We start from the raw sequence: 25544 nt of genomic DNA, 5'->3' as shown, positions 1-25544 counted from the left end.
GAGAAAGTCTTGCCCCTTTGTGGCACTCTGAGTAGTTGAGTGTGGTGAGAGGTAGAGCATAAAGTGGGGGACGGAGGGGCGCCTGGGTAGCTCAGTTGGCTGAGCGTCTGACTCTTGATTTGGGCTCAGGTTGTCATCCCAGGGTCATGGGATCTAGCCCCGTGTCGGTCTCTGTGCTGAGCATGGAGTCTGCTTAGGATTCTCTCTCTCTCCCTCTGCCCCTCTCCTGGCTCACACACTCTCTAAAAAAAATAAAAGAAGTTAATTAATTACTTAATTAAAGAGTGGGGGAGGGAAGGTAGGCAGGAAATGAGTCAAGAGGGGAACCAGGACATATTAAGGAGTTTGAATTCTTACCCCAAAGGAAATAAATAGGTAATCACTAAGGGCATTAAGTAGGAGAGTCACAAGAGCTTTGCAGTTTAGAAAAAGCAATCGTGTAGCAGGGATTCCAGACTGAAGGGTGAGACAGGAGGTCAGTGCATTGGCCCCAGAGAGAGATGGTACAATTTCAGTCCAGAGCAGTGGCAGTGAGGATGGAGAGCAGGATTGGATTCAAGAGACATTTAAGAGCCTGTATTGGACTTGTGACAGAATGTGGGAGGTACAGGAGAGGCTAGGGCAAACATCTAGCTTTCTTTTGGGTACATGGGTGAATGACAGTGTCATTCACCGCAGCGTAACTAGGAAGAGGAGCAGGTTTGGAAAGAAAGGTGAGCAGGTCGATGGAGCACACTAAGCTCTGGGGGTCCGTGAATCCCAAACAGAGATATTCAGGAAGATTGGATTCAGGGCTCCGGAACTTGGGAGGGGACTGGCTTCGTGATTGGAATTTAGGAGACACTGGCATATTAGAGTAGGTGCTATAACAGGACGGTGTGAGGTCACCCAGCAGAAAGATGCAGACACCTATGTCATTTGATGGATGGGGAAACTGAGGCCAACCCAAGCTCTCTCAGATGATACATGGCCGAGCTGGGCCTGGAGTCAAGTAGTCTGCCCTCCAGTTCCATTGCCATTGCCAAGCTTCTCCAGGGAGCCTGAAAATGAGCCCAGCCATACCTGGGAACCAGCAGATTGTACTTCTGTGGTTCTTCTGCTTTATCTGTAGTTAGCAGCCCTGGAGCAGCACCTCAGGTGGAAAAGACTTTGCTGTGTTGCTCTTGGGGCTTCTTGGAGGTTAGTGCACATACCCATCCTGGAAATGCCCTTGCATGGGATAAGGCATGAGATGCACACATCTGCTGCCATGTTCATGCTTGCATTTGAGGCTTACAGCTGCCCAACAGGCCTCTCGCTTCCCTGCCTCCTTCTCTAGACTCTGCCCACCTTAGGCTCTTTGCTTTACCTCTCTTCTCCACCAGACTTTGCCTATGTTAGTCCCATTCCATCTCCACTCTAGAATCTAGGTTCTCTGCTAGACCAGTGAGAAAGCAATTCGTGCTAAGATGAGCGCTAATAGGTTCATGAGAAATCCACCCCATGGTACCTACTCTTTCTAACCAGAGTTCCTGGAGACATGTAGGCAGTGGTGCTAACGGCAAGAATTTCAAGTGACTTGGCAGATTATTGAGGAAAGGATAGGAGTATGAGCAGGAGAGGAAGCAGAGAGAAAGCTGGGAGGAAGATCTCCATGAGTATATTTCATATCACATTAAGGTGTTCGGATTTGAGTTTTATTCAACACCGTGAGATCGGAGTCTGCCGGTCCACAAACCCCTTTTTGTAATGACAGTTGATGTTCTATTTTACCACCTGGCAAAACAATTATGTGTGTTGACTGTGTACACACACACACACACACACACACACCCCACAAGCATGTCTCACCTCCTGGTATGAAATACAACAGAGGCAGAGTAAGAGTAGTTTTCAAATCAAGGCTGCAAGTTTCAAATCTACTTTCTCAAGTATTGTGAGTGATATTGGTGGATCCAGGGCTGGGCCAGCTTTGAAGCCCACTCAGAAATAGTGTTTACTAAGGGATGGGTTGAGAAGAAATCCTCTGCATGAGAGATGTTTTTTCTCTCTTGGCAAAATATAGTTTGCTGCTTTCAAGTTAATGAAAAGAAGAGTGGAAAAATAAACATCTGAAAGGTCCTTTAAAGGAAGTGCAAATCTGGACAGACTGAGAAACACAAAACAGTCTGTCCTGCTCCTGCTTGTCCTGTTCCAGCCAAGACTCAAGCCACAGTGACCTCAGGGTCACCGAAATAAAGAGCCCAATGGGGTTGGGGCTTGGAATGGAGTAAGGTTCTCTGGCCCATGAGGCACAGACAGCGGGCTTATCACAAGGGTCTAAAACTCTATGCAGGCCCTGGGGCATCCTGCCTGCCTGCCTGCCTGGGTAGCAGATGGTTGGCGGCCTGACCCTCTGCTGTAACTCCCAGAGAAGCGCTAGACCTCAGGTGGCGGGTCAAGCCCAGCCTTCGTCCCAGCTGCAGACAGGAAATGCTGAAGCAATGGGAACCAGGGCAATGGAGTTCATGAAATCACATGCTCTCTGGCTGGAATAGAATCGCAAGGCTGTCCAGTCACACTCCCACCAGTTGGCGTCTGAATTTCCTCTACAACATTCCCATCCGGTGGTCATTAAGCCAGAGCTTGAGGAGCCCCCATGACAGGACATGATTATCCTTTAAGGAAGGCCGTTTTATCTTCGCACGGTTCTGACTGGAGGGGCAGTCTTGCTGACACTGAGTCTGAGCGCCTTCCGAATCTCAACTACCCAGTGCGAGATGATCCACAGTCACACAGATGCAAAAATTCTTAACCAAAATTTAACAAACAAAACCCACAGCACACAAAAAAACAAAACAAAAAAACAATCAGCAGTGACCAAATGGAGTCTAGCACAGCTATGCAGGATGGCTTAATGTTTGAATACTAACCAGTATAATTCTTCATATTAGCAGATTCCAAAGGAAAAACTGTATGTATGATCAAGTCAACCGATGCAGAAAAAGCATTTGACAAAATTCAATGATTCCTAATAAAACTGACATCAAACTAAGAATGGAATGGAATTTTCTCAGCTTAATATGGAGCATCTACAAAAAACCAACAGCCAGCATCATACTTATTAGTGAAAGACTGAATTCTTTCTAAGAATAGAAACAGGAAGGTTATCTGTTCTCATCACTCATATTTAACATAATACTGGAAATTATAACCACAGCACTAGGGTAAGAAGAAAGAAATTAAAAGCATATAGGTTGGAAAGGAAGAAATAAAGCTGTCTTTATTTGCAGATGTTATGATTATCTACATAGAAAATCCCAAGGAATCTACAAAAACAAAAAAACACCTCTTTCAATTTATAAGTGAATGCAGGAAGATAGAATACAAGAAAAACACACACAAAACAATCACAGTTCTGTGGACACCAAAATTAAAACCACAATACCAGGAGCACCTGAGTGGTTCAGTTGGTTCAGTGTCTGACTCTTGATTTAGGGTCAGGTCATGATCTAACAGTTTGTGAGATTGAGCCCCATGTCAGGCTCTGTGCTCTCTCTCTCTCAAAATAAATAAATAAACTTAAAAAAACCCACAGTATCATTTATAATCACTTTAAAGAAAATGAAATACTTACATATACAGTTAGCAAAAAAAATGTATAGTATATATAGGCTGAAAATTGCAAAAAGCCAGTGAAAGAAATTAAAACCTAAATAAGCATAGGGGGTGCCTGGGTGGCACAGTCATTTAAGTGTTTGACTCTTGATTTCGGCTTAGCTCATGATCTCACAGTTTATGGGATCAAGCCCTGCATCAGGCTCTATGCTGACAACATGGAGCTTGCTTGGAATTCTCTCTTTCCCTCTTTCTCTCTGTCCCTACCCTGCTCTTGCTCTCCCTCTCTCAAAATAAATAAATAAACTTTAAAAGAAATAAATAAAACCTAAATAAATGAAAAGACATACCCTATTTATGGACTGGAAGGCTCAATATAGTTAAAGATATCACTTCTCTCCAAATTGATCTGTAGGTTTAATGTAATTTCTTTTCTTAATTTTAATTCCAGTGTAATTAACATGCAGTGTCATATCAGCTTCAGGTGCATAATATAGTGATTCAAAATTCCATACATTACCCAGTGCTCATCATGACTGAGTGTACTCTTAATCCCTTTCACCTATTTCACCCATCCCCTCATCCACAACTCCTCTGGTAACCATCTCTTTGTTCTCTATAGTTAAGAATCTGTTTTTTGGTTTGTCTCTGGTTTTTTTGTTGTTGTTCATTTGTTTTTTTTTTTTAAATTTATTTATTTTAAGAGAGAGAAAGTGGGGAACGGGCACAGAGAGAAGGAGAGAGAGAATCCCAAGCAGGCTCAGTGCTGTCAGTGCAGAGCCCAACATGGGGCTCGAACTCACAAACCATGAGATCATTACCTGAGCTGAAATCAAGAGTTGGTCACTTAACCGATTGAGCCATCCAGGCTCCCTGTTTTGTTTTTTAATTTCACATATGAGTAAAATCATATGGTATTTGTCTTTCTTTGACTGACTTATTTCACTTAGCATTGTACTCTCTAGATCCATCCATGTTGTTGCAAATGGCAAGACTTCATTCTTTCCACTGTTGAGCAATATTCCATTGTGTATATACACCACATATTCTTTATCCTGCATCTATCGATAGGCACTTGGGATGCTTCCATACCTTGGCTATTGTAAATAATGCTGCAATAAACAAGAGTACATATATCTTTTTGGACTAGTGTTTTTGTATTCTTTGGGTAAGTACCCAGTAGTGGAATTACTAGGTCATATGGTAATTCCTATTTTTAACTTTTTGAGGAACCTCCATACTGTTTTCCACAGTGGCTGCCCCAGTTTACATTCCCACCAGTAGTGCACAAGGGTTGCTTTTTCTTCACATCCTTGCCAACACTTGTAGATTCTTGCAGTTTTGTTTTTAGCCATTCTGACAGGTGTGAAGGATACTCATTGTGCTTTTGACTTGCATTTCCCTGATGATGAGTGAGGCTGAGCATCTTTTCATGTGTCTTTGGCCATCTGTCTTTGGCCATCTGTCTTTGGCCCATTGGTCTTCTTTGGAGAAATGTCTATTCATGTCTTCTGCCCATTTTTTAATTGGGTTATTTGTTTTTATGGTGTTGATTTGTATAAGTTCTTCATATATTTTGGATACTAACCCATTATTGGATGTGTCATTTGCAAATATCTTCTCTCATTCAGTAGGTTGTCTTTTTACTTCTGTTGATTGTTTCCTTTGCTCTGCAGAAGCTTTTTTTTTTTTTTTTTTTTTTTGATCTACTCCCAATAGTTTATTTTTGCTTTTGTTTCCCTTACTTCAAGAGACATATCTTTTAAAAATGTTGCTGTGGCCGATGTCAGAGACACAAACTGCTGCCTATTCTCATCCAGGATTTTTGAGGTTTTATGTCTCATATTTAAGCCTTTAATCCATTTTGAGTTTGTTTTTGTGTATGGTGTAAGAAAGTGGTCCCATTTCATTCTTTTGCATATAGCCATCTAGTTTTCCCAACACCATCTGTTGAAGAGACTGTCTTTTTCCTGTTGCATAATCTTGCCTCCTTCATCAAAGATTGACCATATAATCATGACTATATTTCTGGACTCTCTATTCTGTTCCGTTGATCTATGTGTTTATTTCTGTGTCCGTACCGTACTGTTTTGATTACCATACCTTTGTACTTTATTTTGAAATCTGGGATTGTAATACCTCCAGTTTTGTTCTTCTTCTTTCAAGTGTGCTTTTGACCATTCAGGGTCTTTTATGGTTCCATATAAATTAGGATTATTTGTTCTAATTCTGTGAAAAATGTTGTTGGTATTTTCATAGAGATTGCATTAAATCTGTAGATTGTTTTGGGTGGTATAGATATTGTAACAACATTTGTTCTTTTAATCCATGACCATGGAATGTCTTTCCATTTGTTTGTGTCATCTTCAATTTCTTTCATCAGTATTTTATAGTTTTCAGAGTGCAGGTCTTTCACCTTTTTGGTTAAATTTATTTCTAGGTATTTTATTATTTTTGGTGCAGTTGAAAATGAGATTGTTTTCTTAATGTCTCACTTGCCATTTCATTATTAGTGTATAGAAATGCAACAGATTTTTATATATCGATTTTTTATCCTGTGACCTTACTGAATTCATTGATTAGTTCTAGTAGTTTTTTGGTGGAGTCTTTCGGGTTTTCTATATATAGTGTCATGTCATCTGCAAGTAGTTAAAGTTTTACTTCTTCCTTACTAATTTGGATGGCTTCTATTTCTTTTTCTTGTATGACTGCTGTGGCTTGGACTTTAGTACTTTGTTGAATAAAAGTGGTGAGAGTGGGAATCCTTGCCTTGTACCTGACCTTAGGGGAAAAACTTTCAGTTTTTCACCATTGAGTATGATGTTAGCTGAGGGTTTTTCATAGGAGGCCTTTATTATGTTGAGGTGGTTTTAATGTAACTTCTATCAAAATCTCAGCAAGGTTTTTTGTAGATATATACAAACTTATTCCAAAATTTATAAGGAAAGGCAAAGACTCTAGAATAATGAAAACAATCCTGAAAGGGAAGAAGGTGGGAAGAATCATTTTCCCCAATATTAAGACTTAATATACATTTAAAGTAATAAAAACAGTGTGGCTTTTAGTAGACGGATAGACACATAGAGCAATAAAACAAAACAGAGGACCAAGAAAGACTCATACAATATGCCTGATTTTTGACAAAGGTGCAACAGCAATTCAAAGGAGGAAAGATCACCTTTTCAACAAATATTGCTCAAGCAATTGGACATGGATGGGCAAAAAAAAAAAAAAAAAAAAAAAAAAAAAAGGTTTTTGGCAGGGAGTCCTGCCTTTTGTTTGTGAAAAAAACATGGATGGACCTTGAGGGCATTATGCTAAGTGAAGTAAGTCAGACAGAGAAAGATACTGCATGGTACCACTTAAATGTGAAATCTAAAAAAAGTCAAACTCATAGAAACAGAGGGTAAAGTGGTTAACAGGGCCTGGGGGGAGAGAAAGAAGGAAAGGTTGGTGAAAGGGTCCAGACTGCCAGCTATAAGATGAAAAAGTCTGAGGATCTAATGTATAACATGGTGACTCTTGTTGATAACATTGTATTTTACAATTGAAATTTGCTAAGAAATTAGAACGTTAAGTGTTCTTACTGAAGCAAAACAAAACAAGGTAAGGATGTAAGGTGATAGATATGTTAATTAACTCAAGGGAGGGAATAGGTTAATAACATATATGTCTATCAAATCATCATGATGTACACTTTAAATATTTTATAATTTTATTTGTCAATTGTACTTCAATAAGGGTGAAAAGACCCAGAGTGAGTGGCTAAAGAAACTATGTATATCCATATCATAGAATACTACTTAGCAGTAAAAAGAAATGAACTATGGGGCCCCTGGGTGGCTCAGTGAGTTAAGCACCCAACTCTTGAATTTCAGCTCAGGTCATGATCTTGCAGTTTGGGAGATGGAACCCCACTTTGGGCCCACACTTGGGATTCTCTTTTCCTCTGCCCCTCCCCCACTTGCTCGCTCTCTCTCTCTCTCTCTCTCTCTTTCTCTCTCTCTCTTTCAAAAATAAATAAATAAATTTTAAAAAAAGAAATGAACTATTGATACGCTTAACTTGTATGAATCTCCAGAAAACTGTGTTGTGTGAAAAAAGCCAATCTCAAAAGATTATAGTCTGTGCAATTCCATATGTATGACATTTTTGAAATGACAAAATAGTAGAAATGGAGAACAGATTCATGGTTGCCAATGGTCAGAGATGGGTGGAGAGGAGGGAAGTGGTATGGCTATAAAAAGGCAACAGAAAAGATCTTTGTGGAAATGGGAAGATTCTACACCTCGACTGCCTTACCTGGCTGTGATATTGTACTAGGTTTTTTAAGATGTGACCATTTGGGGAAACTGGATAAAGAATACAATGGACCTCTGGGGGCGCCTGGGTGGCTCAGTCGGTTAAGCATCTGACTTTGGCTCAGGTCATGATCTCACAGTTTGTGAGTTTGAGCCCCACATCAAGCTCTGTGCTGACAGCATGGAGCCTGCTTTGGATTCTCTGTCCCCCTCTCTCTGCCCCTCCACAGCTCTGTCTCTCTCTGTCAAAAATAAATAAACATTATAAAGAAATTATGTGTACACACACACACACACACATATATATATATATACACACATACGCATACACACGGACTCCCAAGGCCCAGAATCAGAATCTTCAGGGGTGAGATGCAGGTGTCTAATATAAAATCTGCCTGGATTTGAAACCACTGAGATGGGGAATAACATGAGATAAGCAATAAGAATGAAATAGATTGGGATAGAGTGTGGTGCTATGTGATGGAATGGGCCTTGAATCTCTTGCTCAAAAGTTTTAAGATTACGAAATAGAAATACATATGATTTCTGAGAAGGGAAGTGATGTGAGTAAAACAAAGCTGCCACAACTGAAGAAGTTTCAGAAGTGGTGGTTCCTGTGTATCCATAGAATGGTAATGACTGGTTGACTCTTCCTAAGTTTCAAGAATGCCAAAGGCTGGTCAATGCTTTCTTTGCTGACCACATTAATAAATGATGTAATTGCATCATGTGATTCTACAATTCTGGATGATGATTTTTCTCAGTGATTTTTGTGCCGGAAGTTCTTTATCTTTATTAACGTATTCCTAGTCTCTGCATTTCAAATATTCTGCCATGCAGGATGAGAGGTTTGATCCTGTCATGATTTTTAAAGGGGCATCAGAAGGTGGCTGTCCAGCTCATGACACTCTTCCCTGAGAACCGCCCCTGCTCTGTCCATAGTAGTGCACAACGTTTAGCAGCTATGCTTGAGCTATATGGCCTTGTTCACCTAGGTGAGACAGAGTCCCCAGGAGATCGGAATTAAGATAAATAGACATGAACTGGCGTTCTCTGGTCCCGTAACCTGTGCACGGGCCACTCAGGTGTTGCGGGATGGGATGGCTGAAGTCGTGAAGGTCATCCTGCAGAGAGAGAGAAGGCAGCTGATTCAGGGAGAGGCAGAAGCCAGGACTGACTGGAGCTCTTGGGGCTCAGTGACTCTCAGCTCTCAGTCACTTCCTGTCTTGGGTGACCCCAAAGCCCCCACAACCTTGCAATATGCCCTTTTTCCTGCCACAGCTGCTTTGAAGTGGAATTCTGTTATGAGCCAATTCAGGGACTTGATTTTGATAGTGAATACCATCATAAACCCACTTACACCTGTTACTTTCAGTATGCTGATTGAAAATTAACAAAGGAATTTTGTACAATTATCTCCAAAGGTGAATTCATATCCAGTGCTTTTTGCTTTTCCTTAAAGTAACAGTGATGCTGACTTTTCCGGTCAAAGAGGAAACCACTGACCAAGGCGGGACTGAGGTGGTTTTCTGGAAGGGAGATAGAAGGAGGAACCTCTTCCCATATCCAGGCAGTGGCGCAAAGATTGAAGCTCAGAAACAAAACCATCCTGAAGTTAAAACACTTCCTGCTATTGGCCTCTCTTTCTCCATTTGGAAATTCTGTCTTAATATCTCCTTTAAACTCTCCAGACCTTAACTTGAGCCTTTTTCTGAGGAGACCGGGAAACAGCTGTGATTGGTGTCTCTCCTGTACAGACAAGCTGTCACTAAGGTGCTGTTCAGCCCTTTTTTTGTAGCCTAACCAACTCCCTTCCCCTCAGCTCTGCAACCTGTGATCTTTGCCGCTCTACCCAGACTGTTATTCACTTGCTCTTCCTTTCCTTGCTGCCCCTCCCGGCTCAGTGCCCACATTGGGGTTGGTGCAGAGAAATGGAGGTTAAATCCTCTCTTTCTCCCTCCCAAAGTTTCCATTAGTGTCTTCTCTTGCTTCCCTTCCATTCTTTCTGCCATTTCCAAAGTTCAGGTCTCATCAACTCTTACCTGCCTTGTGGGACTAAGACCTCTGCCCTCCCCTGCCTTCCTGCCTCCTGCATTTATCCGCCCACAGATTCCTTCCTTGACCAAGTCATGTTCTAAGGTCTTGCTGTGATCCTATCACTCCCTTGCTCCAAAGCCTTTCGTCTTGCATATGGAAGAAAGTGTAGACTCTAGGTTCGTGTATTCACTCCATTCTCTATGAGCAGGCCCAACTGACCTCCCACCGAACCCCCTTTGTGCTTCCTGTGGTCCAATCCAGCATGCTGGGTGCCCAACATGACCCCATGAACCTGCCTATGTTTTCTGGCTTCTGCACACCCTCTGTCCAAACTTTCTTCCCCTTTCTCAGCTTGTCCAAGTCTTACGTGTTCTCCTCTAGCTGGGTGTGCCTTTCTTTGTGATTCTCCTAGTCAGAATGCATTAATATGCGCCACCCAGTCACACAGTTTATGTTTTTGTTCATAAAACTTTTCAGGGTCTGGCCTGTAGTCCTAGAATATGCACCTGTCCTTCCCACTAGAAAGCCAGTGCTTTGAGGACAAGCCGGGCCCTGCTGCTCCCAGTAAGTTCCAGGTCCCTAATTCAATGCAGGGCACGGCAGTGTGTGATCTCCGCATGTTGGTTGGGTTAAGTTTGCAAAACTACGTGCCCATAGGCAAGCTGTGTGCCCACAGCAGTTTCCTCTGGTCATGTGACTACTGTTTTAGAAGATGCATGAGGTCAAATGACTCAGCAAAATTTTGCAGGCCAAATGACAGGAAGTAAGAGCTTCAGAAGCTGACTCGATTAACACTGATCTAAAACACATGTGTCTGGAGCCCCGGTGCCGGTGTGGGAAGATTTTCCACGGCATATGCCAAGGGTCTGCAGCCTGATCCTGTGCCCCGGGAGGAGCCAACGCACCACAGGCTCCCCTTGGCATCTGCTTCCGCATCGAGGGCACTTAGGAAGCCTGCGGGGCCTTAAGCACACCTGGAGTTATGCCTCCCCTAGCCAAGAAATCCATCTGCCCGGATTTCCCAGATAATGGAAACTTGCCCCTAAAGGCACCAAAACTTTTCAAAGTAAAATCCATTTTGATCAACAGTTTCCAAACAGAAGAACACATTCCTGTGCTTTCGTGTCTTCTCAAGCTGTCATGAATGTTATTTGACCACCTCTTGATAGCTCTGGGCTGACCTCAGGTATATTAGTTGCCGTTTTTCCCACGGGTGGCCCACTTCACTGCTACTGTTTTACCTTCAAATAATAACAATTACAACAAAAATAGCCAGCATTTATGAGCCCTTCCTATGTGTGCAGCTCACGGAGGGACACTGTACGTAATGATTTCATTTTGGCTTCACGACATCCCTAAAAGGGAGATGTTATTTTTCCCAGGTTTGGGGTGTGAAAACTGAGGAGCTGGTTAAGTAACTCGCCCACGGTTACATGGCAAGTTAAATAATGGACAGTGGTCCTAACTCAGGCAGTCAGCTCCAGAGCCCACGCTGGCAAGTCCTTTACTCTGCGGCTTTCCTAGGCACAAGTTGGCCTGAAATACGGTGATCGACTCATCCAGGGACTTTCCTGGGCTTAACACTGAAAATTCTCAGTCCAGGAAAAACCACGGTGGTTGGCCACCCTAGCCTGAAAGCAAGAAAGCTTTCGCTCACCAGAACACCTGGCTTTTGTAAACCGGACCTGTGACTTGCTGTCATCTACCCCTGACCATCGAAGATCGGAAAAGAACCTCTGAACCGGGTCAGACCAGGAGGGCCCGACAGAGAAACAGGTCCCTTAAGACAGTTAATGTTGCTCTCCTTGAAGACATGTTTGTTCAACACGAGTAGGGGGTGAGAAACTTCTACGAGTAAAAATCACATATTTCTTTCTTTATATTCGAAACAGGAAATGGCTACACACATTTATTGTGGGCAGTTTTCTACATCAGACTGTGTTTGTGAGGCATGTTAAAGAACATCTCATTCAGTTAGCGAAAAATAAAGAACACCTCACTTCCAAGGAACAGTGTCTCAGGCGCCACGCATTACTCAGCTTCACAGGCCAGCTGACTGTGACTCATCTCTGCGCATGCACACAGGTGGCAGGGAGACAGGTCCGCCTGCAGCCTTGCCCCACTGGTTGCACGGAGACATCGCAAAAAGGAAGGCTTCCCTGGAAAGACCGACAACGGTGAAGTCTGCATTAAGGAACCTCTTCCATCCATAGGAATAGTTGCAAGTGAAACCCTGAGTTAACTGATCCCACACTTCTGGTTTATTCCAGTGGGGTTTTAGCACTCCTTCAAAACCAGTGGCTGCACCTTTCTGGGGACCTCCTCCTTAATCTGCCTGGCGCTCTGGCCCAAGGAAAGTGGATGGGCTTTGTGACTGCCTTTTCCTCAAAGGCCTTTTCCAAAATCTTTCATAGCTGGGAAATCAAGGTCAATGGCAATCTGGCTCCCAGAATGGCAGGGCTGCTGTATTTGGAGAGTGTTGCTTCCACAGGATATTAAGTGCTCCTCTGAGAGTTCAAGATTAATTTCTAGGCAAAGCAAGTGCAGTGGCTTTCTGCCTCACTTCTCGCATTTATGTAAGCCTGGACATTATCTTGGCGGGAAGACAATGTTTTAAGGAAAGAGGAGGCAGAGGAAAACTGATCAGCCTAATGGCAAGATGGATGCTGCTGTCTTCCCCACAGAAGCTCCTGGCTTATCTTGCATTTGCTTTGAGGCAGCTTCCGACAGGAACTGCACTCAGAGCCAGGCCCTTGGGGCTGCCCTTGAGCCTCTCCAGAGGGATCCCCAGCTCCAAGCAGCCAGCGGGCATTTGATCAGGCAGCCACATTACTCTTCAATGAGTTAAATAATTTTTTTAGGAATCAGAAACCAAAGAGTTTGAGATTGCCAGAAAAGGTAACAAATTTGCTTTTCCTTAACTGTATAAAAAATTGGCCCATGGAAAATTATAAGGGCATTTTTAAAGGACATTGGAGTTTTGTTTTCCATTTTATTCTTAAATTTAATTTAGCTATTTAGGGAATTGCTTATTAAAACCAAAAGATCAAGATATTTTCTCCCTTAAAGCCACATCTGGTCTGTTTTCTTTCATGGGACGTTCATAGCATCTTCAGGGAGGGAAGTGATCACCTTTACTGGGGGAGCCAGCACTATTCTGGTCCAGTCTCCATAAATACTATTATTCAGTTTGTGCTTTTCCCAACTCTCAACTACCTGGCCCATTCATGGGCTTTTGAATGTTGCACGGAATTTCTGCAAATTGCCACTGACACGGTATTGAAAGCCTGCACAGGCAAACACCTCTGTGCTATGGTGGAATCCTAGATGGACTTGGCTGTGACCCACAGCAAAGTTAGACCCTGAAACACAGTCTCTCTCTGCAGGAGCCTGTCTTCCCCAAGAACGTTAAGTGAGGACCCCAATTTATTCTGTTCAGTTACCTCAATACCCAAATAGAAAAACCTGTTCAGACCATCCACTTAATGGGAATAGAGGCAGAAAAGGCAGACCAAAGTGGGTAGGCTCAGAAATGTAAAGCCATTTTCAAAGTAATAAAATCTGACTTCAAATTAATGCAATCAAAATGAACTATAATGTGAGTTATTTGTGTAAGGCGTTAAGGCCCAAAGCAATAATGACATCTTGAAAGTTAAAATTTAAAAAAAGAAAGAAAGAAAGAAAGGTAAAATGTACTGAAGTTATGACCCCTTCCAAATGGATGTACCAAGGTAAAAGCTATGAAACCCTTGTTCTTTGGCCCTTTACATTCAGTTTCACGCAAGGTAGATCCAGTCATCCTCATGATTCACAGATTCCATATTTGCAAATGTGCCAGTGGCTAGAATGTATCCGTTCTCCCCAAATCAGCGCTCCCTGTTCTTCTGCGCTCACTAGAGACAGCATGAAATTTGAGGCGCCCACTGCACTGCTTTCTGGCTTTCTAGCTGAGCAACACCACTGAGTTCCAACAACGGTATGCTCTACCTTCTTGTTTCCACTCTCTTCCTATAAATAAACATCCTTTTCACAGTCTATTTAGTGTCACGTTTTTCACATTTTGGTGTCTTTTCCTGGTGATTTCGTGGTTTAAAATGACTCCCAAGCGATGTGCTGACGTGCTGGCCAAGATTGCAAAGCTCCAGGCTCTAAGGGGCCTTATGGAGAGAATACGTGCATTAGACGCCGTGCAGGCATGAGTTACGGTGCTGTTTGCTGCAAGTTCAATGTTAATGAATCAACAGTATATATAATAAGGTGTCTTTCAACAGAAACATACATAAAACAAGGTTATATATTGATGGGTGGAGGAAACCGCTGTGACCAGAGGATCACAGGAATCTAACCCTGTATTTACATTGAAAGGGTGGTTCAGTGTTTGCTAATTCAACGTTCATAGAAACTTTATGAAACATAACTACCACAAATAATGAGAATATTTTCTCAAGCTTATAACTGCCCTTTTAAGGAATTTCAACTCACATGTGTCTCTTTTTTGTCAGTTTCTGTTCACCCTCACTTATTAAGTATCGATTGTGTGGGAAACATGATGATAGTTCCTTAGAGGGTCCAGAGATGACTAATGCCAGTATCCTTGCCTTTCAGAAGCTTCTGGTCCAACAGAGACAAGAATTTGAATTGATGGAGCCTAACAGCATGAGGTAAGAAAACTAATACCTGTTCAGGTGTTTATCATCACAGAATCATAAACTGCCAGACTTTGAAAAATCTGGCCCACTGCCTCCTCCTCCAATACCTCTCTCACCTGGCTTCCAGGGTACCAAACCATATCCCCATTCTCTCCTAATCCCCACATTCTCCTACTGCTAAATGTCGGGGTGCCCCAGAACTCAATCCTTGGATCACATTCTATCTATACTCACTTCCTTTGTCATATTATCTGCCTTTCTGATTTTAAATACTAACACTGATGACACTCCCTGACCTCAAAATTCACATATCCACCTACCTATCTGACTTCTCCATTTGAAAGTGCAAGGGGATGGGGTGCCTGGGTGGCTCAGTTGGTTAAACCGTCCAACTCTTGATTTTGGCTTGGGTCATGATGTTGCAGTTCATGAGATCAAGTCCCACATCTCCCTCTCTCTCTCTCTCTGTCTCTCTCTCTCTGCCCTTTCCCTGCTCTCTCTCATTCTCTCTCTCTCTCTCTCTCTCTCTCAAAATAAATAAATCAAAATTTAAAAAAAAAAAGAAAACAAATGCCAAGGGGCATGTCAGAATTATCTCAAACTCCTAATATCAGCTTCTGATCTCACCCCACTCCAACCTTCTTCATGTCAATAAATATGTTACTTTGTCTGTAGAAGATTTATTTCATTTATTTTATTCTATTTATTTTTTCCAAAAATAAATCACACAACAATATATCCACTCACATGTGCTCTTGCCATTTCCCCATCAAGAGATGGAGTCTCTTTCCCTCTCTTTGACTCTTGGCAGAACTTTGTAATTGCCTTGATGCATAATGTTGCAGAAGTGAGGCAAGACTTCCATGGTGATGTCATAAGTTTGATACACAAAATACCAACACCATTTTTCACAAAATTAGAATAAATAATCCTAAAATTTGTATGGCAACACAAAAGACCCCAAACAGCCAAATCAATCTTGAAAAAGAAGAACAAAACTGGAAGTATCACAATCCCAGATTTCAAGATACACTACAAAACTACAGTAATTAAAACAATATGGTAATGGCACAAAAATAGACACGTAGATCAATAGAACAGAAAGCCCATATATAAACTTATGATTATATGGTCAATTAATCTTTGGCAAAGGTGGCAAGAATATGCAATGGAAAAAGTCTCTTTAAATGGTGTTAGGAAAACTGGACAGCAAAAGAATTCTGCAAAAGAATGAAATTGTACCACTTTCTTATACCATACACAAAAACAAACTCAAAATGGATCAACGGCCTAAATGTGACATCTGAAACCATAAAAATTCTAGATGAGAGCACAGGTAGTAATTTCTCTGACATCAGCCATAGCAACATTTTTTTTAGGTATGTCTCCTGAAGCAAGAGAAACAAAAGCAAAAATTACCTATTAGGACTATATCAATATAAAAACTTCTGCACAACAAAGGGAACAATCAACAAAACTAAAAGACAACCTACTGAGTGGGAGAAGATATTTACAAATGACAAATCTAATACAGGATTAGTATCCAAAATATATAAAGAACTTATACAAATCAACATCATAAAACCAAATAGCCCAATTTAAAAATGGGCAGAAGACATGCACAGACATTTCTCCAAAGAAGACATTCAGATGACCAATAGACACATGAAAAGCTACTCAACCTCACTCATCATCGGGAAAATGCAAATAAAACCAGAATGAGATATCACCTCACACCTGTCAGAATGGCTAAAATCAAAGCCACAGAAACAACAAGTGTTGGCAAGGATGTGGAGAAAAAGGAACCCTCTTGCACTGTGGTGGGAAGGCAAACTGGTGCAGCCACTGTGAAAGACAGTATGGAAGTCCCTCAAAAAAATAAAAATAGGAATTACCATATGACCTAATAATGCCACTACTGGGTATTTACCCAAAGAATACAAAAACACGAATTCAAAAGATATATGTACTCCTCTGTTTATTGCAGCATTATTTACAATAGCCAAGATATGGAAGCAACCCAAGTGTCCATTGGCAGATGAAGGATAAAGATGTGGTATAGGGGCACCCGAGTGGCTTAGTTGGTTAAGCGTCCAACTCTTGATTTTGGCTCCAGTCATGATTTCACAGTTCGTGGGTTCGAACCCCACCTCAGGCTCCACAGGTGTGGACCCTGTTTGAGATATTCTCTCTCTTTCCCCACCCCTGCTCCTCCTGTGCTCATGCTTTCTCTCAAAATAAATAAATAAACTTAAAAAAAAGATCTGGAAAGATGTGGTATATATATGCAATAGAATACTACTCAGACATGAAAAGAATAAAATTTGCCATTTGCAACAGCATGGATGGATCTAGATAGCATAATGTTAACTGAATTAAGTCAGTCAGAGAAAGACAATACCATATGATTTCACTCATGTGGAATTTAGGAAATGAAACAAATGAACAAAGAAAGAAAGAGACACCAAAAACTTAAATATAGAGAACTGATGGTTATCAGAGGGAAGGTGGGTGGGGGGATGGGTGAAATAGGTGAAGGGGATTAAGAGTGCACTTATCGTGATGAGCACTGAGTAATGTATAGAATTGTTGAATCATTACATTGTGCATCGGAAACTAATAAAAACACTGTATTTTAATTATGCTGGAATTAAAAAAATACTTTTGAGGAAAGAAGTTTTTGGTACAAGCTCCACCTGGCTCTCTCTCTTTCTGAGGTGACTCACCCCTGGAACCTTGGAACCCAGACACCAAGGCATGAGGAAGCCAAGCAGCCACATGGAAAGGCCACATATAGATGTGGCCAACAATCAGCATCAACCACCACATATGTGAGCGAGCGAACTCTCAGAAGAAACAAGCCTCCAACGTTGGAGTTGCCTCAGCTGACACTGAGTGATCAGAGGCAAGCTGTTCCCTCAGAGCGCTACCCAAACTGCAGATTTGTGCGCAAAACAAATGCTGTTGTTTATGCCACCAAGGTAGGACATGACTAGTTATGCAGCAATAGAAATCTGAAACACTCTTGTTAGAAATGCTCAGACCCAAACCTGTGGTCATCCTTGCCACCTCTCTTTCTCTTATACCCCACTCCCAATCGGTCAGAAAATGCTCACAAAACATATCCAGAATCTGACCTCTTCTTGCCACCACCATTGCTACCAATCTTTCAACATAGTTCCTCACAGGAGTTATTTTGGTAGCTTTCCAACTAGCCTCCCTGTTTCCACCCTTGCCCCTCTTCGATCTCATTCTCAACACAGCAGCTAAAGTGATCCTATTAAAAGTATGTCAGATCATATTAACCCTCTAATCAAAAGCTCTAATGGCTTCCCATATCATGATACAATTTCTTCCAACCTCCCCATGAGCTCTCTGTCCCTATTTCCTACTCTTTTCAGTCCCCAGGTATACTGACTTACTTAATGCTCCCCAGACACACAGGTCTGTTCCCACCTGGGCCTTTGCACATGGTTTACTCCTTTACTTCCCTCAAGTCTTTACTCAAATGTCACCTTTTTCATGAGGATGTTCCCTGCCACCTTAGCCTCCTTCCCTGCTTCACTTTTCTCCACAGCACTCCTCACCACTCGCATAATTTTAATTATTTATCTGCTTTCTCAGTTGCCACTTTTCACACCACCACCACACTCACACACAGAGAGACCACAGAACACATAGTAGAGTGTTAGCTACATGATGTCAGGAGTTTCTGTTTTAGTCACTATTCTATCCCTGGCATCTTAAACAGTACCTGACTGACACATTGAAGGCCATTGATAAGTATCTGTTGAATAAGTGGATGGGATTAAATGCTTAGATCAAGTCATATTATCTAAGTGGCCTTAGGAAAATTTGAGCCCAGTCTTTTGCTCTAGCTTTTATACCATGTAAAATACAGTAAGAGAATACCCAAATTAATCAATAAAGAAAATGTACTGTCTTAGAAATGAGACATCCTGAAATGCTTCCCAAGTTGATTATTTTAGAAGCATGATGATGGTTCCCAGGACATAGCATTTTCTATCTTTTCTCTCTACCATCTGTACTTATTGTATGTTATGGACTAAATGTTTGTGTCCTCCCCCCCCCCCCCCCCGCCAAAAATTCTTCTGTTGAAACCCTAACCCCAATGTCATGGTATTTGGAGGTGAGCCCTTCAGGAGGTAATCATGACTAGATTAGGTGATGAGGGTGGGACCCTCATTATGGGATTAATGCCCTTATAAAAAAGAGGAGGAGACACGGTATTTTTCTTTCCATGTGCGCATACCAAGAAAAGACCATATGAAGACAACCAAAAAGAGTGCCCTCACCAAAAACCTGAGCACCCTTATTTTGGACTTACAGCCTCCAGAACTGTGAGAGATTGATATTTGTTGTTTAAGCCACAGAGCCCATTGTATTTTTTATGGCAGCTCAAGCAGACTAGGGCAGTATGGCAGATATTTCCCCAAGATGGCCACCCCTATATATTTCTTCTATGGCATGTTTTTCATGCAACGAGGCTGATGTTCCTCCCACCGAGAGGTGGTGTCTATGTTGTAGGGGTTGTAGACTGTCAATCCTAATCAACAGAGTGAGGTGGAAGTGATGCTATGTGAAACCAGATTACCGAAAGCATACAGCTTCCACTTGGCTCTCTCTTTCAGGATGCTTCCTTGGGAACCTTGACAACATATTGTGAGGAAGCCCGTGCCACACGGAGAAGCTGACATGGAGAGGAACTCAGCCCTCCCGCCAGCAGGCAGTTCCAATTTGCCAGGCATGTGAGTGAGCCATTTTGGAAGCGGGTCCTTCAGCCACAGTCAAACCTTCAAATACGTACACCTCCAGCCAACATGTGTTTGCAACCTCATGGGAAACTCCTAAGCCAGAACCTCTCCCAAATTCCTGGCTCACAGAAACCATGAGAGATTTTTGTTGTTTTAAGCCATTAAGTTTTGGGATAATTTGTTAAGGAGTATTTGTGTGAACCAGATTGATGTCATCTTGGACAAATCCACCGCGATGACTCCTCTGTGACATGAAGCCTTCTTGAGCACAGCACCCACCCCCCAAATTCTTCCTTTTTGTTTAACCACACCCTTAAGTACACTCTTGGAGCATGACATCCTTGATCTGCTCTGGAGATATGACTATGATTCTCAAACATTCTCCTCCTGGGTGGTCTCCCAGTCTCTAAGGTATGAAAACAGGTCAAAACAGATCTTACAGGAGGTGGGGTCGCAGAGATATCCTCTTGCCACCACCCAAGACATGCTTCTCTCCATAAGTTCCTTTAATGAATCATTTCTTGACAAGCTGTGCTTGTTGGCCTTATTCTTCAGTCTTACAGCCCCTTTGGCCTTTGGAGGACATTTTGTATATACCTCCCTTTCACAGAGCAGTATTGGCTAAATTAATACACTCAACATGTTAGCTTTGTCCTTCATAGTTAAGGCATGGCTGCTACAGCTTCTGACATCTCATCACCGTTTCAGAAAAGCATGACAATATTCTAAGAGCAGAATTAAATTAACCTTATAAGCACCAAGCAACTAGAATCTTTGGAGTTCAACTCTGAACATAGGATTGCAACATTAAGAGCTACAGGACTAGCTAGTTTTTTGTACTCTTGTCAAGCTAGGGCAGGGACCCACTCTAAAATCCACATTATCTTCGCCACTAGTAATCTCACTGATGAAACTGGATTGGTAGCATCCATTATGCTAATTAGAAAGCCACCAATTTCATCAGCAGAAACCTATTTCTAACATTAATTATGTCAGCTGATAAATTGTCTGGCGCTGATCAGAGATAAAGATAGTGGAAGCTTTTGCAGTAGCTGTTTCTGGAATACAGGTTTCCTAATTAGAGTGCTGGCTTTCCACCTTAGGATGTAAATTCTCAATTAGGACAAACGATAGTACCTAGGCTATCACGTAACTCTGGTATATAAGAACACTCTGCCTGTGGTAAAATATTTTAAAGTATATTACAGACATTACAATGCCCAGTTGGGTCTCTTATCTCAAGTTCATTTCTACATCCCCTTTCACACATCCCCTTCAAGTCTCCCTGTTAGTTTCATTAGTTTCTGAGGAACCAAATCTACTCATACAGGGATAGGTTTTGGGTTTTTTTTAATTTTTAAAAAAAAAATTTTTTTTAAGATTTATTTATTTTTGACAGAGACAGAGACAGAGCTTGAGCGGGGGAGGGGAAGAGCAAGGGGGAGACACAGAATCCGAAGCAGGCTCCGGGCTCCGAGCTGTCAGCACAGAGCCCGATGCAGGGCTTGCACCCACAGACGGTGATATCATGACCTGAGCCGAAGTCAGATGCCCAACCGACTGAGCCACCCAGGCGCCCTGGGACAGGTGGGGTTTTTTTGGTTTTTGTTTTTTTTTTGATACTCCATCTAGGACAAGCTGCAGAAACTGTTTTGGCTCTGAGATCTGCTAAATGTGTGCCCATTTCCCAAGGAAGGTAGTGATCCGTGCAGGCAGTTGAGTCCAAACCCGTGTTCAAGAAGGACATACCCCGCATTTCTTTCACTGCCTCATCACTTGCATCTTGAGTCAGGGATCCTCATTAAGGTTGCAGATAGGATTTGGTCCCTTGGTGCCTAACAGATTAAGACCAGAACTGTGTTACTCCAGGCCCCAAGCCCAGCAAAGAGCCCAGCACGGGGCTTGATCCCACGACCCTGGGATCATGACCTAAGACGAAATATAGAGTTGGGCCCTCAACCAACTGAGCCACCCAGGCACCCCAACATGCTAAGTGTTTTTCGTGCATCAGCTGATGTAATTCTGGCAACAGCCCTACATGGAAGGAAGTGTTGTCCTACTATGTGTTTCAGGGAAGTCAAATACCACACCTCAAGTCTCACAGAGCTTCTTGTCCAGGTGAAAGAAATCACTGTGCAACAGAGCAAGTGCTACCACAGTGGCATGTCCAAAAGCAGAAATGCTGACAAGGAAGAGAGAAAAAAGCTCCCTCCCCACATGAATCTGGAAAGATTCTTTGAAGGGGTACCATTGAAGAATGAGAGGAACTTTACCTGATCAGGAAGAATCTGTTGCCATATTAGATTAACTCAAAAATCAGAAAATGATAAAGAAGAAATCAAGAAGGTCACTGCCACCTAAAAATATCACAATAACGGAAATTACTTGGGTTTTCATAAGGCTATAGATTAACGTAGATGCTGCATCTTTTTTTTTTTTTTGCAAAGAACAAACAAAAAAAAACCCACCTCATGATTTCAGTTCTTGCTTCATTTCCTCCTTTATGCTAAGTAATACTGCCCACGAGGCTTCTCTCTTAACCTCCTGCCTGCCCTTCCCCCAGCTTCCAGTCCATATGTCTGTTAATCACGTGGTTATTTTTCCCAGAGCCGAGTGCTTGAGCATGCTGTATCTTAAGAAATGTGCCAGAACAGGTCAGGGGAGGCCCCTTCACTTTCTAGGAACATTGGCAGCTGCATGAAGGCCTTAAGTGACTGGTTCTTCATTTAGGTTCTGGCTTTAACTTACACGCAATCACATATTTGTAAGTCAGGAAATGTGGAAATGTGAGATTTTTGCTGTTCAGCACTCATGTTCTCCTCCTAGATGATAGGAACTCAGGTGTTCTTGGGGAATCACCTCTCCCCCCAATCTCAGTCCAAGAGCTTGAAAGTGGTCACCTGTCCCCAGGCCTGGCCAATCAAGGTCACAGTCATACCACATGACCCATGCAGGGCCGATGAGCATCAGCTTGGAACTTTCACGGGTCCTCTTGGGGAAGAGGAATACTCTTCCCATGTTGGTGACAAAGCTGGTGCGATATGAACTTGGCACTATAGATGCCCATCTTCACCACCACCTGAGGAGCGCCTACCTGACAATGAGGCTAACATAGTGTCGGTGTTTCTGCTCAGGCTGGTTGTGCCCTTCATGGCTTTCTTCTTGCCCATGCATAAGGCTACTAGTGTCACTGCAACTGCACTACCAGACGAGCTTCTGATGGGGACACAGTGACTGCCGATACTGCCTTTATTCAAGAGGTCAGTGGGGCGCCTGGGTGGCTCAGTCGGTCGAGCGACCAACTTCAGCTCAGGTCATGATCTCACGGTCTGTGAGTTCAAGCCCCGTGGCGGGCTCTGTGCTGACAGCTTGGAGCCTGGAACCTGCTTTGGATTCTGTGTCTCCCTCTCTCTCTCTGCACCTCCCCGACTCACGCTCTGTCTCTCTGTCTCAGAAATAAATGAACATTAAAAAAAAAAAAAAAAAAAGAAGTCAGTGCTGTCCCTCACCCGTACCTAGATTCCTGACATCCTGGCTGAGACCCTATAACCTGTCCAATTACTTAAAAATCTCTCTTGCTGAGGCGCCTGGGTGGCTCAGTTGGTTAAGCGTCCGACTTCAGCTCAGGTCATGATCTCACACCCCATGAGTTTGAGCCCCGTGCTGACAGCTCAGAGCCTGGAGCCTGCTTCGGATTCTGTGTCTCCCTCTCTCTCTGCCCCTGCCCTGCTCACACTCTGTCTCTCTCTCCGTCTCAAAAATAAATAAATACATTTAAAAAAAATTTTTTTAAATCTCTTTCTTGCTTAGTGCATTCCAACATTGTCCTTGTCCCTGGCCAAGACCTGCCAGCCCCTTCTTCATGCCCCAGAAAGTATATCTGAGTTAGTCTGGAACTCTCTCAAAGCCAGTATCAGCTCCTCCATCAGGAGGGTGACACTGCTTTAGGGCCGTTTTATGAAGATTTAGACTCTCTACCTTCCCCTGAGGCTCCAGGGTCTTCATGCAGAAGAACAAGGTGCCAGACTGCCACCTGGACGTCTGTGACCTCAACACAGGTGCTGTCTGAGACTGCCTGCTTTTCACACCAACTCCAGACTCCAGGAGAGCCTGAATGAGGCTACATGGAGCATATCCCTTCAAACCAGCATCAATATGTGACAGTGCTGTTCCTTATGTATGATGCCCAGCTGTCCCTCAGATAGCAGCCTCGTGCCCAACCTTATGATTTTCTGAGAGGATACCCTGATTTTGCTCTGCTCCATCTGAATCTCCCTGAAAGTCATGACTGCTGGTGGCCAGGTATGATGTTTCTGGGCCACATTCTGTCCAGCCGGAGCATCTAAGGTATTAACATAACTGGAGGGACTCCTCTGTGGTTTATTTAAGATCCTCTGGTCTTCCTGGGCCACTGAAGGAAATATCATAGCTGCATAATGGTCTATAAAATCTGAGTCTACATTCCTGATACTCTACCACACTTCCTGCTAGGAATTAATCACAAGAACAAAGGCCATTCGTGTTTCTTAGCAATGCCTTATTTGTGAGCAGATTGCAAAACAACCACAGCTAAACCAGAATTTCAGTCAGATCTCAACTAAGTTTGGTTTGTACGTGTCAAGGTCACTTATCAGCCAATTCCTGGAACTCGGATGCGTTTTCCCATGGAAACAGTATGACAGACTGTATGAAGGCCTCAGGTCAAGCCATAAGTGCCTGCAGTAACCATGGTACCGAGAGCACAATTTCAAGAACTCCCAATCACTATGTACAATGTTGCTTCTATAGGAAAATGCCTGTCAAGCTCTCATGCCGGGTTCTCAGAACATCTTTCTCAGCCCCACATTTATCCTGGCAGCATGAGAGAATTTCCTCCTTTGATTAAGCGTTCATTCATTCCTACAAATATTTATTGTGCAGCTAATCTGTACCAGCCATTGCTCTAAATACTATAGATATAGCAGTGAACAAAATTTACTCCCTAGATGTTCTGAAATGGGGGCATAGGGTCAGCTGCTACCATATTAACCAGCATAAGGGAGGAAGGGCTACCCAACTGTTTCTTCCAAAATAACCAGGGTGTCCCAAAGGTAAGTTTTCATTTATACCCTTGAATGCATACATGAAGACTCTCAGCATGTCAGTTTTCTATCTTAGCAATGTTTACATCTGGGCTTCATTTTGCATCCCCTTTTTCACATCTGGCTGTTGATTCTCAAATGGACCAAAAGCAAATCACCAAGATAAGAAATATTTTCTCATTTTGCATGGGGCAGAGAAGACCCTGGGAAGCACACCGTGTCTTGATTGACTTTGGCTTGAGGGCTTCTAGTACCTTGGGAATCATGAAAGGGCTTGGGGAATCAGGGAGTGATAGCAATGTTCCTCACATTGGTGGAGGTGGCTTTCCAGCCAATCCAGATGGTAAGAAAGAAGCTACATTCTTCTGCTTCCCAACCGCTCTGGGAGAACCTTCTGGGTAAAATCAACTGGACTCTTCACCTCTCTAAACGCTGCTTATTTCCTCATGTAATTGAGCATGCTGCTACAAGACTAACTGAAAAACGGGGTTTATGCATTAGTCCTTCACATTCATTCACTCAGAGCACCCAAACTGTCTCTAAATTGAAAGGAATATTGATAATTTTCAAGTACTCTTGCTCCTTATAAAGTGGTCCTATAGGTTTACTCCCTACCACCATGTTTGATGTGTTTGTGATTGCTTTAAAAAACAAAGTAAAACAAAATCCTTTTTGTTATGGCAGCACAATGAACTCCAAGAATAAAAGATCTTCTGGCATTTGATCGCTCTTCCTTTTCTTTCTTGATAGGCTATTTATATGAAAATATACTTAAAATGCATATTTAAGTTTTTTTTTTTGATTTGCAAAATATCCAAAATAAAAATCAGTGACTTCCCAATAGCATCATTAGATCGCAGGCTTCCTTGGGACAGGGAATCTTTAGTTCTGTTGCGGAGTGTATGGTGAACAAGATACTAATAATAAACAAAAATTACTAATTACTAATTAAACAAAAATACTAATAATAAAATAAAATCTAAGAGCTATACAGATATTGTTCAAAAACTGGTCTGGGCTTTCACTACTAGGGCGTCACATTTTTTAGTGACCTGACACCAGACAAAGATAAGCAATCTTCTAAAGACACGCACAAAATGTTTCTCCAATATGTCTGCTTAA

The 25544-nt window shown here is 42.4% G+C and overlaps 1 long non-coding RNA gene across 2 annotated transcripts in view; it reads left to right on the top strand.

Annotated features, from left to right (window-relative positions):
* The window catches only part of LOC109271875 (uncharacterized), an 89388-nt gene extending 64247 nt beyond the window's left edge, over positions 1–25141 (top strand). The window contains exons 2-4 of one of the 2 annotated variants that reach the window (XR_002082144.2): positions 14523–14578; positions 17284–17547; positions 19219–25141. This is a non-coding gene — a long non-coding RNA (uncharacterized LOC109271875). The remainder of the gene's footprint in view (positions 1–14522; positions 14579–17283; positions 17548–19218) is intronic. The other variant, XR_008418562.1, reaches the window with a different exon arrangement.
* The last annotated feature ends 403 nt before the right edge of the window (positions 25142–25544 follow it).

The sequence above is a fragment of the Panthera pardus genome, unplaced genomic scaffold (genome assembly GCF_024362965.1).
Source record: "Panthera pardus isolate Hobbes unplaced genomic scaffold, ASM2436296v1 HiC_scaffold_11, whole genome shotgun sequence".
In the NCBI taxonomy this organism is placed as follows: domain Eukaryota; kingdom Metazoa; phylum Chordata; class Mammalia; order Carnivora; family Felidae; genus Panthera; species Panthera pardus.
Note: the sequence above shows the minus strand (reverse complement) of the source record. Positions and strands in the feature narration are given on the sequence as shown.